Source organism: Chionomys nivalis, chromosome 5 (genome assembly GCF_950005125.1).
Source record: "Chionomys nivalis chromosome 5, mChiNiv1.1, whole genome shotgun sequence".
In the NCBI taxonomy this organism is placed as follows: Eukaryota; Metazoa; Chordata; class Mammalia; order Rodentia; family Cricetidae; genus Chionomys; species Chionomys nivalis.
The window spans coordinates 40,060,247-40,073,252 of record NC_080090.1 but is presented as its reverse complement, the minus strand read 5'-3'; the positions used below and the strand labels follow the sequence as shown (position 1 = coordinate 40,073,252).

The following is a 13,006-nucleotide window of genomic DNA, read 5'->3' as shown; positions in this document are numbered from 1 at the left end:
CGCAGGCCAACTTTTGATAAATGCTTCAGATAACCAGTCAAAACACCTTTTGACACATTTTTTTAAACTCTACAAGCTTTGATATTAAACCTAGACTCTTCACTCAGAGGGCCAATATCCTTTCACCATTATCCCACACACTAAAAATCCATTCACACACACATTCCTCTGATGTTTGCTTGAATGAATTAAGAAACTCATTAAGCTCTTCAGTAGTGTAGCGTATCTCTTCCTGGACTACACTTGCTCCCTCTCCACTAAAAGACTACTTTCCCATCAATCTTGTAATAGGTCTAGAAACAACTATTGGTAGGCCCTAAAGAATATCCATATTGTCTCTCCTGACATTTTCTTCAGGGAAAGTCACTAATGGTTTAGCAGACAATGAAGAATTAATTGCTTCAATCAACTATGAAAAATGAAATATTTCAAGGGATGCGGCTTGAGGAACTACTTCCTCAGATGAGAGAATCTGAGGATTGAAAGTTCTCAGCTCCAATAGCATCTTAAAACAGTTTCATATACCAAGTTGTAGGATCCCATTCTTTACCAATCAATGCCCTTATTTTAACTGCCAACAGCCTCTCAGGCTGGGACTTAAGTTCTCAATGTAATTTAGCCAACATTATAATGAAGGCTTCAGTTTGATTCTCTACAACTCAAGCCCTGTGGCTGCAGGAGAGAAGATTCTTTTCTAGGGCACACTTAGAAACCTTTAGATTGCTTATGCACATTTGGAGCTGGTCAATTTGACCATTAAGTTTTTTGTTTCATTTCTTGTTTTCTGAGATGCAGGAAGTTGGTTAATTTAATCACAGAGCTCATCATTATCCTTTATCAACTTATTCATAGATGATTAAAGCAACCATCCAGCATCATTTTCCTTATTTCCTCTAAACTGTTAAAAGTTTCGTAAGCAGCGTCACCAAATACGTTGCCACTCACAATGGGTGAATGAGGATAATCAAATGCATTTATCTCCATAAATGTGTAACATAGTTTACATGATAAAGCTCCCAGTACTCTCCAGTTCCCAGGAAAGGGAGTGACTTAGAAAGACTTTGAAATCTGTAGGTACTGGGGTTTTGGCAAACTAGAACGCTGCTTTCAGATACTTAAAAGATTTATCCTTGGACTGGAGAGGGAGGGGGAGGGAAGTGGGAGGAGGGGAGGAGATGGAAATTTTTCAATAAAAATAAAAAAATATTTACTTTTTAAAAAATAAAAAAAAGAATTATCCTTATACTTTACATCAGGTACAAAATCTGTATTAGCAGAGGTTCTCTAATGTAACAGAACTTATAGAATAAATCTTTCACTCACTCTCTCTATCTCTCTATCTATCTATCTATCTATCTATCTATCTATCTATCTATCTATCTCTTTCTCTGTTTGTGCACACACACACATGCACATATAGAATTTATTGGAATAAATTACAAGCTTCAATATAGCTAATTAAAAATGGCTGGCTATGCTTTCCAGCCACCGTCCCGGACCCTGCAGCCGCCGCGATGTTGATGCCCAAGAAGAACCGGATTGCCATCTATGAGCTCCTTTTTAAGGAAGGAGTGATGGTTGCCAAGAAGGATGTCCATATGCCCAAACACCCTGAGCTGGCAGACAAGAACGTGCCCAACCTTCTTGTCATGAAGGCCATGCAGTCTCTGAAGTCTCGAGGCTACGTGAAGGAGCAGTTTGCCTGGAGACACTTCCATTGGTACCTTACGAATGAGGGCATCCAGTATCTCCGCGATTATCTCCACCTGCCTCCGGAGATCGTGCCTGCCACCCTGCTCCGCAGTCGTCCGGAAACTGGCAGGCCTCGGACCAAAGGGCCGGAGGGTGAGCGCCAGGCAAGATTCACAAGAGGGGAGGCGGACAGAGACATCTACAGAAGGAGTGCTGTGCCCCCTGGTGCTGACAAGAAAGCCGAGGCGGGGCTGGCTCAGCCACCGAGTTCCAGTTTAGAGGAGGCTTTGGTCGTGGACGGGGTCAGCCACCACAGTGAGCTTGAAGACTGTTGTTTGGAATAAACTTTAAAGAAAAGTGAAAAAAAAAATGGCTGGCTATGGTCAGATGCTATAGAGATAAATAATTTGCTTTGGTATAGATCTTGGTTTATTGATACAAATTTAAAGTCAGTTTTGTTATATGTATACGTATTTCTGATCTTGATTAAGCTATTGTGCTTGTATAGCTCATTTAAAAATGTAATGTATAATTAAGAAATATAGGTTAATAGATAGCCATCTATAATAGTCAAGACTGTAGTCATGTTTTCTAGATGTATGGAGATATATTTCAGTTAGATAAATATTCTCCAATTCTTCCAGAGACCATCAGAATGTGGTATTTAAATGTTTTAAAAATTTAGGACTTTTCCTGACAGTGAAACACATCTGCTCCTGGCAGCACCAAGCTACTTCAAGAGGAAAAAGGTGTAACATGAGGGCCTGCTTGTTGGAGTTTCTGTCCAGCCTGGTTCCCACAGTCGTTACGTCCGAAGGAAAATCACACAGAGGTCTCCATAAGTTATAAACTGATTGGCCCATTAGCCCAGGCTATGTATTTGCTCTTATAACTTATATTAGCCCATTATTCTTATCTGTGTTAGCCACATGGCTCAGTGCCTTTTTTGGCAGGGCAGGTCACACCCTGCTTCTTCGGTGTCTGGACAGGACTGGGGAAAGAGATTCCTTCTTCCCAGAATAGTCCTGTTCTCATTGCCCTGTCTCTACTACCTGTCTGATTGTCCCGTCTATACTTCCTGCTTGGCTAATGGCCAACCAGCATTTATTTAAAACATAATTGACAGAATACAAAATTGTCCCACACCAAATGGGCATTGAATCTTCTTATGGAGTTGGATAGCCATTTGGCAAAAAACCTGCTCTTGTCTGGACTGCTGAACTAGACGTGCAGGACCACAGAGAAATGACTGTTGAACTTGTCTAAAGGTGAGATGGTCCTTTGGGTTTGCTGCTTCATGAAAGAGTCTAAGAGATATTCTGCAGGATGCAGAAGAAAGTGACTGGCAAACTGCCTATATAGGCAGACCTGTCTTTGAAATTTCCTGCTTCATGGAAAAGTCTGCTGGATACTATGGGCCTGTGGGTTGAAAATTGATGCCCCAACAGTATAGAAGAACTTTGGGTGACCGTCCAGGCAGCGAGATGTCTCTGTCAATTCTAGAGTTTTAGTTGTTTGCAATGCACTTCCTGCTTATGTAGGTAATAGTATATCCTTCTGGAGTCTTTGATGGAGTTGAAGAATAAATAGTTAGTAATAGTTATAGTTTTCCTTAGTTATGATAAAAGATAAAGTAAATAGAAACATTGTAACTGTAATTTTTGCTTGATAATTGTTTTGTTATATGTAATTTTGCTATGTTAAAGTTAAAACCTACTTTTTTATTTAAACAGAAAAGTGGAGGTGATGTGGGAGTCTGCTCTCTGTGCTATGACTGCCATTAATGAGGAAACAAACTGCAGTGGCCTGTTGATAGGGCAGAACTTAGGTAGGCGGGGACAACTAAACGGAATCCTGGGAGAAAAAAGTGTGGAGTTGAGAGACACTATGGATCTGCCACCAGAGATAGACATAAAGGAAATTTGCTGGTAGGCCACAACCTTGTGGTGATATATAAATTAATAGAAATTGGTTAAATCAATATGTAAAAGTTAACCAGTAAGGAATTAGAGCTAATGGGCCAAGCAGTGATTTTATTAATACAATTTTGTGTGGTTATTTTGGGGCTAAGCTAGCCAGGGGTCCAGGATGAACAAGCAGGCCCTTCTCCTACTACTATCAGAGAGTTCAAAACTTCAATAGTTGCTCAACCCACAGGATGATATCACTGTTGGTATTTAGTACTTGCTGGAATCCTAAGGAAATAGGCTCCAATACCAATGTAGGTATGACTGTGTGAGCAAGGCAAGGCAAGGACAAGAAGACAACAAGCAAAAGGTTCTTTCTTCCATGTCATTACAGAGGTTTCCAGCAGAAGGTGTGACCCAGGATAAAGGATCAAAGGTGTGTGTCTTCTTACCTCAAAGACAAGAAATAGATTCACCCACTTCAGAATAAGCAAAAATAATCTCTCATAGGTATGCCCTCCATTTCTAGAATGCAGTTCATTTCAGATGTAGTCAAGTTGACACAACTAAGAATAACCATCACAAACACCAAGGTGAGGAATATGCAGTCAACTGGCAGGCATTGTGTTTACTTGGGAGCTAAGATCCACAAACACAAGGAAGAGAGAGCTAACTGGGAATGATAGATGTTTCTGAAATCTCAAAATGGTGGGTTTATCCACATGGTAGTCTCCTGCTTCCAACCATCTTACTCTCTCCTTGGATATATGGAAAGAGTTGCCTGGAAAATGATACAGGGATTTGATTTATTTGAGGAAAAATGCACAAAATGGATTGTGTAGTCCAGAAGAAATCAATAGAGCTGTATTGACTTCACAGATGATAACTCAGCCACATCACAGTTGAATGATAAGAGAAGGTTTCTATTATGAATGAGGTGTATTTTCTTCTGGAAAGAAGATGTGTTATCCAGATTCACAAAGGTGATTGATTCTTCTTAAAAACACTTCCATATGCTTTCCATCTGTGCCACTTTACGTGTTTGGTTGATTCCCCTTTTCTTTTTCCTAAGTTTTTCAGCTTTCTCTCCCAAACGACATAAATTCTTGAAGAATTGATTCTATGTTTTAAAGCCCTTGTATACTTTTCAAACCACAGTTCAATAAAAGGATGCTCAACTATATTACAAGGATACTTCCTCAACTACATTTATAGAAGCTTTATTTGTTATAGCCAGAAACTGGAAGCAACCTAGATGCCCCTCAGTCAAAGAATAAAGAAAATGTGGTACATTTATACAATGGATTATTACTTTACTATTAAAAATTTACATTATGAAATTTGAAGGCAAATGAATGGAACTAGAATAGAAAAAAAATCATCCTGAGTGAGGTACCTCAGACCCAAAAGCAAACATAGTATCTACTCACTCATAATTGGATATTAAATGTAAAGTAATAGATAATCACACTACAATCCACAGACTCAGAGAGGCCAGGTAACAAGGAGGACCCAAGGTAGGGATTCCTGGATCACCTTGGGAAAGGGAAATAGAGGTGACCTCCTGAGTGGACTGGGGGCAGGTGGGGATGGGAATTTGAGTGATCATGTTGGGAGGTGGGTAAAGAGGAGAGTACTGAAAAAGAAGACTGGAAGAGGGTGTTTTGGGAGCACTGGATAAAAGGGAAACCTCCAGAAATCTACAAGGGTGACCCCAGCTAAGATGCCAAGTAATTTTGGGTATGTAACCTGAATTTGCCATCTCCTGTGATCAGATCAGTGACTATTCTAATTATCAGCAAAGAGCCATCATCCAGTAGATGATAGAAATAGATGAAGAGATTCACAGCCAAACATTAGGCCAAGCTTGGGGATCCTGCTGAAGAATGAGAAGAAGGATTGTGGAACCAGAGGAGTCATGGGCTTCACAAGAAAACTCACAGAAACAACTAACCTAACTCACAGGACCTCACAGAATCTGAACCGGCAACTAGGAGTCTGCATGGAACTGATCAAACCTATTCCTCCTACTGGATTGCCTGTCCTAGTCTAAATAAAAGGGGAAGTGCTTAGTCTTACCACTACTTAATATGCCATACTTTGTTGATACCCATGGGAGGCCTGCCCATTTCTGAACAGAAACAGAGGAGAAGTGGATTTAGGAGAAGATGTGGCAGGGAATGACAGAAGAGGGAAGAGAACTTGCAGTCAGGTTGAGAAAGAAAAGAAAGAAAGAAAGAAAGGAAGGAAGGAAGGAAGGAAGGAAGGAAGGAAGGAAGGAAGGAGAATTTATAGCTACCATTAATAAATTAATAAATAAAATTACTAAGAAATGAAGGAACAAACGATAGCATCATTCTTCTTTACTCCTATTATACACTTAACACCATTTCACTAAAGCACCCTTTTTCACTGACTGCTGCCTATAACTGTCCCTGCTAACAAGGAAAACCACCTTCACATTTTTATGGTTTTCCTTCAGGTTCACAACCAAACTGGATTAAGATTTGTGGGCTAATCAGAACTTCTGGCTTTGTTGTTTTTCTAATAATTTAAGCCAGTGCACAGCTATAATACTCTGAATATTTCCATCATGTCTAATTATTAAATCTGATTACTTCTCTCTGTATGTGTAATTGTTGTATTGCAGTGTGTGCGCTATAATTATTGGCTTCTTCAAACACAGGTTTGCCCATTCCTAATTTATTAATGCCCATTTATAATTTGGCTCTGACTACTTGCATGTTTAACAAGTTCCTAGATAATACCCATGCTGCCAGTCTAAGGAACATAAGATTATAGTCACTGAATCAATTAATTATGAAATTTTGTATCGAATTTTCAAACTTAGTTATTAGTTTTTAGTGAGAAAAAGGAGATTAAAAGGTGAGTAAAGTTAGGTAGGGCTAGAGTTATAGTTAGTGCTAGGGCTCAAGGTTAAAGATCACAGTTAGGGTTAGGGTTAAGGAATAAAGAATCAGGCAAGAAAAATGTGCCTAAGTCAGTCAGTTTGTTTTACCCTTCAGATCCTGTTCCCAAGTCAGTTTTCACTTGTTGGAGAAGTCCTATTCTGAACCCTAAGGGAGTGCTGAGCTGGTACTCAATAGTGCCCGATAAGTTTTAGCTGAGATAATAAAATCAAGATTTCCCAAACGTCTTTGCAGGTGACAAATTATGGTTAGGAAGATGTAGGTGAAAACTCCAAAATGGTGGACTACAACACAAATGACATCAGAGGGGTAACTCTTCTGGGATGGAACTCTCTTCTGCCCCTCTGCCCTCATGTGAATGGTAGCTTAGACATATAATAAAAGGGCTCCAGCAAGGAAGTCATAAAATACCAGAAGGGTGCAAATAAAAATTCCCCCAAATGCCTGAAAGTTATCAATAATCCACATTGTCCTTTCCTCCCAACACTCACAAAGAATGTGACAGAAAAAAAAAAGAGCATTTGCAAGTCACTATTGTGTCACGTTTTCATTACAGAAGTGAGCTAATATGAACTGACACAGAAAATGAAGTGTAAAGTTAGGAACAAAGGAAGGAGGAAAGGTAAGGAAGCAGGGACTATAACAATACATACACTGATATTTAATTTAGGGATTAAGAAGGATGTTGTAGAAGGCTGCTTGTTCAACCTGGCCACCTAGAACTGAGATAATCACATAGAAACTATATTAATTAAACCACTGCTTGACCCATTAGTTCTGGCTTCTTATTGACTAACTCTTAAATCTTAATTTAACCCATTTCTAGTAATTTGTGTATCATCATGTGGCTGTGGCTTACCAGTTAAAGTTCTAGCCTCTGTCTTCACCTGGGCTATATGGCTTTGACTCTACCTTCTTTCTCCCAGCATTCAGTTTAGTTTTCCCCACCTATCATATTCTGCACTGCGCAAGCCTAAGATAGTTTTTTTTTTTATTAACCAATGGTATTCACAGCATACAGAGAGGAATCACATATAAGAAGGAGAGCTAGGAAAGATAGCTGAAGAAGATGTTGAATAATGGTAGTGTGTGTGTGTGTGTGTGTGTGTGTGTATCACATGCATTTGAGTTTGCATGCATCTCTCTACACATATATGCTGAGTCAAGAGGCAGACAACACGTCTCCCTCTTTAGTTCTCTGCCTCTTTGCATCCTGGCAGTGCCTGTCATGGAGCCTAAAGAGCCATTTTAGCTAGACTGGTTGACTAATGAACGGCCAGCATCCACCCATCTCAGTCCACCCTCACACCCCATCGCCGGGACCCCTGGACAATGCTGGGGTTACTGTTTCTTACAACCATACCTTGCTTTTTATGTGAAGGCTGGTTATGGAAACTCAGAACCTCTTATTTATACAGAAAGCACACTTACCCACTGAGCCATCTCCCCAGACTCAAAGTTTATTTTTAAGGCACAAGCATAAACAATTTGGAGAAAAATAAATTTCAACTAAAAAGTATAGACAAAAGGTATTACTTGTTTAGAGATCATACATTTATATTCATGAAGCAGATACATGTATAATAAAACAAAACAGTGACAATTTTAATGCTCCAGATAATACAGTACAAACTATTGCAAAACTTATTACACATTTTTGACTAACTTGACAGAAATATAACCATAAAACATGAAGTTCTTGCAATTCCTTAGTTAACAGTAATGAAATATAAGCATAGAGGGCCTGAATGATGTAAGTAGCTTTTACATTGTTGCTATAAATCAAACTTATAAATGGCTGTAGATGGTTCCCTGGTGTAATCACAACAATTAGTGTACAAAGAGAAAAGCTACAAGGAGTATAAAATAGAAAAACCACATTTTCTCCACAATATAAAAAAACTGGCATTCAATAAGTAGCAGTGTAATAAAAATAAGCCCTGTTACCTAGGAGTTTCAGAACACTTTTCAAACTAACTTGTCCATCTTAAAAAATTTTAAATTGCTACTTACATAAAATAAAGTAGTACAAAGTGTCTTTTTGAAGAAAAAAAGTAAGGAAAAAGAAATACTTATGGAAAGGTAGTGGGGCTACAAAATTATTTAGAACCATAAGTTATGGACTATTCAAAATGTAGAAAACTAAAGTAAGAACATATAGGAATTCAACTAATATCTAAGACAATAGAAATGTTGGATTCCAGAGCTAATATCTGGAGCTTCAGGTGTGATGGATATTCCAGGATATACCTATACAATCAAGTGGGAAGCATTCATATGCAAACAACAGATTCTATTATTTATCCTATGAGAGGTGAAGATAATACCAACAGCCTAAGTGGAGATTTCTCCAAGGCAGTAGTGTCCAGCTGTAGCATGCTGCTTCTGCTGAAATCAGACTATGTTAACAGGGAAGTGCTTTAATGGCTGAGAACTAGGTAAGGGTTATCAGAACACACACACACACACATACAGAGAGAGAGAGAGACAGAGAGAGACAGAGACAGAGAGACAGAGAGAGGAGAGAGAGAGACTTAAGGCAGCATGCAGAAAGGGAAGCATGTTGAAATATTGCGGTGAAATTAGAAGCAGATGTGCGGCATAAGCCTAAAGATGAGACTAATAGATATTCCTTGAGAGGGAAACCTCCCTCCTCCACCACTGCTTGGATGAACAAAGACAAAGCTATAAGGCTTTGCCCAGTATTCTGAGGAATACAAGTAGCAGCAGGTTATTTGACTCACATTTTCTTTGTTCTTTAGCTACACAAAGCCCTGAAAGTGAAAGAATCATCCCCCAACACCAGACCCAGCATTGGGGTTCACTGGTGTACCAACTCAGATGAGGGAGTTATGACAGAAAAGAGATGTTTGTCACAGATAACTTGATACCTTCCTTACCCAGGGCAGTCTGACATAACTGAGCTAACTATATAGGAACTCTCCCTACTCCTGTGGAAATGGATACTAATGAGAATTTGGAGAAGAAAGAAACAATTGCCACAGTAAGAAAGAAATACTGGCAGGGACAAGTTGTGCTCTGTTTTCTGTTCTTACATATTTTGAATATTTATGTTTTTGTACTTTAACTGCTCAGTTCTGTTTTAACTATTACCTTATTGGACAAGGCAAGTAGGCTGCCATTTCTTTTCACCTACTTTAGAATATTTTCTCTGCTCCTTCTCATTTATTTAAGCCATATGTTCTCATTATTTACCTCTCTTTGAGTCCTTTCTTATAATATCCCAATTTTACTAATATCAATGCCCTTAACTCTCAAAGCAACTGTAAGTCACTTTCCCCCAATCAGTCTTCCAGTATGACTGTCCAAAACTTACCAGAGATGCAAATGAAATTCACATAATTTTCCTTTTCAGAAACAATGCAAAAACATGATATTAAAAGCCACCACAGAAATAGGTTAACACATATGCAAAAGCAGAAACAGGAGAATGTTTCAGATAAAACAAAGTCAGGAAAGCATGATATAGTCCAAGCCTAGAAAAGAAAAAAATGTCAACTAAGATTCCTGTACTCAGTAAAATCCTGCCTTATAATTGGTGAAATAAAAATATTTCAAGACAAACACTAACTAAGGTGATACATAGCAACCAAACCATCAATATAGAAGCCACTATGTAGAGTGAGAAGAAAGTCACTGTCACCCACAAGAAAAAAAGGAAATAATGGACGGATGAACAGAGAAGGTTAGAATTAACTCATACAGTTCAGAAGCACAGAAAAATACCTGATGTTGACAGGACAGGAAGAAAAGAAAAAATAATAATCCAACCAATGAGAAAACAAAAAGAAACAATAGGATACAGCCAACATTTTTTTTCAAAAATGCACACAAATGTAAATAGCATAAACCCATCAATTAAATGATGCATAGTAACAGACTGAATTCTACTTTAAGATTCCTTCTTATACCTCCCAGAAGGCTAAGATCAAGAACACAAGTGACAGTTAATGCAAGGATGTGGAATAAGAGGAACACCCTTTCATTGCTGGTGAGAATGCAAACTTGTGCTGCCACTATGGAAAACAGTATGGCAGTTCTTCAGAAAAGTACAAGTTGATCTACCTCAAGAGCTAATATACCATTCTTGGGCATATACCTAATGGGTACTTCATCCACTTAATGCTATCATGAAGACATTTGTTCAACCATGTTCACTGCTGCTCTATTCATAATAGATAGAAAGTGGAGACAACCTAAATGTTCCTCAACAGAAGAATGGATAAAGAAAATATGATAGATTAATACAATGGAATATTACTCAGTTGTTAAAAAAGCATCATTAAATCTGAAGGCAAATGGATGCAACTAGAATATATCTCACTGAGTGAAGTAAGCCAGACCCAGAAAAAATAAATATGTAATACCCTTATATGGATATAGGCCATTAAATAAATTATAATAAAACTACAATCCATAGTCCTGGAGATGTCAGGTGTATAGGAAGGGACAAGGAATGACATATGGATTTCCCTGAAGGGTGTAAATAGAATAGATTTTAAGGGTGGATGAGGGAGAGGAGAGATGGGTTTGAAGGAGGAAATGCAGGGAGAGACTGACAGAACTGAAGGGCACTTGAAGAGTGTCTTGAAAATCCAGTGCAGTGGAAGCTTCCTAAAATATATGAAGGCAATCCTAAAGAAGTCTCCAACTATTGATGGGACAACGTGTTTGATCTATAATGCTGTCCTGCCTGCAAAATCTGCTATGGCAATTGTCTTAGGGTTTCCAATGCTGTGAAGAGACACCACAAGTGGAGATGAAAAATATCAGGAGAACAAGGCCCTCTAAATCAACTGAGCAAAGCTCAGATGAACTAACAGAGACTAAAGCAACAAGCATGGAGCCACCATAAGTATATATATATCAGGTCCTTTGTGTATATAGTATAGATTTAGTTTAGTATTTTTTTTATGGGACTCCTTCCAAGTTTGGTAATTTTTACCTTATTATGTATTACTTTGTTATTTCCTATAATCCTGATATTTTCTGATGAGAGACAGAAAGGGAGTGTATACAGGGAGGGGAAACTCTACTTAGGAAATATTGTGTAAGGAAAAAAATCTATTTTCAATAAAAAAGGATAAAAATTTACAGCTATATTTGTCTCCAAAAAGCACACTTTACTAGAAAATGCATGCAAAATTAAGAATGAAAGTAATAAAATACTCCCACCAGATAAACAGAAATGTTAAACTAGCTGGTGTAGTTATTCTCATATCAGGTAGCATACGCTTCAGACAAAATCTGGTACAAATTTATACAAGGATATACTCATTTTCTTTCACTGTGATTGCTATTTGCCTATATATACACAAATACATTAAATGCACCTTGCTCAGGCCATTATTTTTACTTGTACATGATTTTAGGTCTGACTAACTGCATGGAGACCATTTCAGAAATCCACAGCTGCTCAAAATGCAGAGAATAACTGATTATGGAGTGTGTAGCACCAATAAATTTATCTATGAAGCAGCGCCTACACATAAGGCTCAGTTAACATTGATGAGAGTGGGCAAAAAGATTGTAAGAGCAGGAGGAACAAAAAAATCTGATATGAGTGGTAGCAGGGGAACTTTACCAACGATACCTGAACAATCTGGCTGCCTAAGCAAGACCTGGTCAAGAACAACACCAATAGACATTCTAAAAGGGGAAGAGGAAACTTCCTGAAGGTTCATCCCTAAACAAAGACTATAGGTTACTAAAGAAGCCCTAGGGCAGAAAAAAAAAATAGTTTTCTTTAGGGATGAGCCTCCAAATGGGTTATGCTATAAAATTTTGAATGCTTTTGAAGAGAGAAGCATGGATTAAGAAAAACATTATTTTAATTTTTTTGCAATAGGCATATATTACAAAAGGACTATTAGATAAAAGAAGGTAGAGATGTGCTTTGTCAATTTGATACATGTGCCAGTACTCAGATACTTGAAGCAGAAAGTCCTAATGATGGAGGCTAGCTTAGCTACTGAGGATGTTGATGCCAACCTGTGATGCAGACAAGATCCCTGGTTCCAACAAACAAGCCAAAAAAAAATTGTAGGTTGCTATTTCTTTTAGAGCAATTTGTTGTTTTTATGGTAGTGGTGATAGTAGTATTTGCTACATTTTAGATTTTACCTTGCTTTTCTTTCTCCAGGCAATGTCTCAATACACAGCCTCCAATGGCCTCAGACTCAAAACCTTCTTGCTCTACTTCTTGAGTGCTATGATTTCAGATTTGTGTCACCATGCCCAGCTCAAAAGATTGTTTTGTTATTTTTTATAGCATATTAACCTCCCCTGACCATGCTTTGCTGGTTTAACACTATGATAAATTTATATGCAAGGGAAAATATATTTGACTGATCATCTGCAGAATGTAGTAAAATAAAAACAGCCCGGAATTAAACTTGACTAGAATAATTTATTAATAGAAATTTAGAATATTTTATTGGTACTTCTATATATTTT

The 13,006-nt window shown here is 38.1% G+C and overlaps 1 pseudogene; it reads left to right on the top strand.

The window, feature by feature from the left end:
• The first annotated feature begins 1,505 nt into the window (after window positions 1-1,505).
• On the top strand, window positions 1,506-2,047 carry LOC130875014 (40S ribosomal protein S10-like; annotated as a pseudogene).
• Window positions 2,048-13,006: the final 10,959 nt, after the last annotated feature.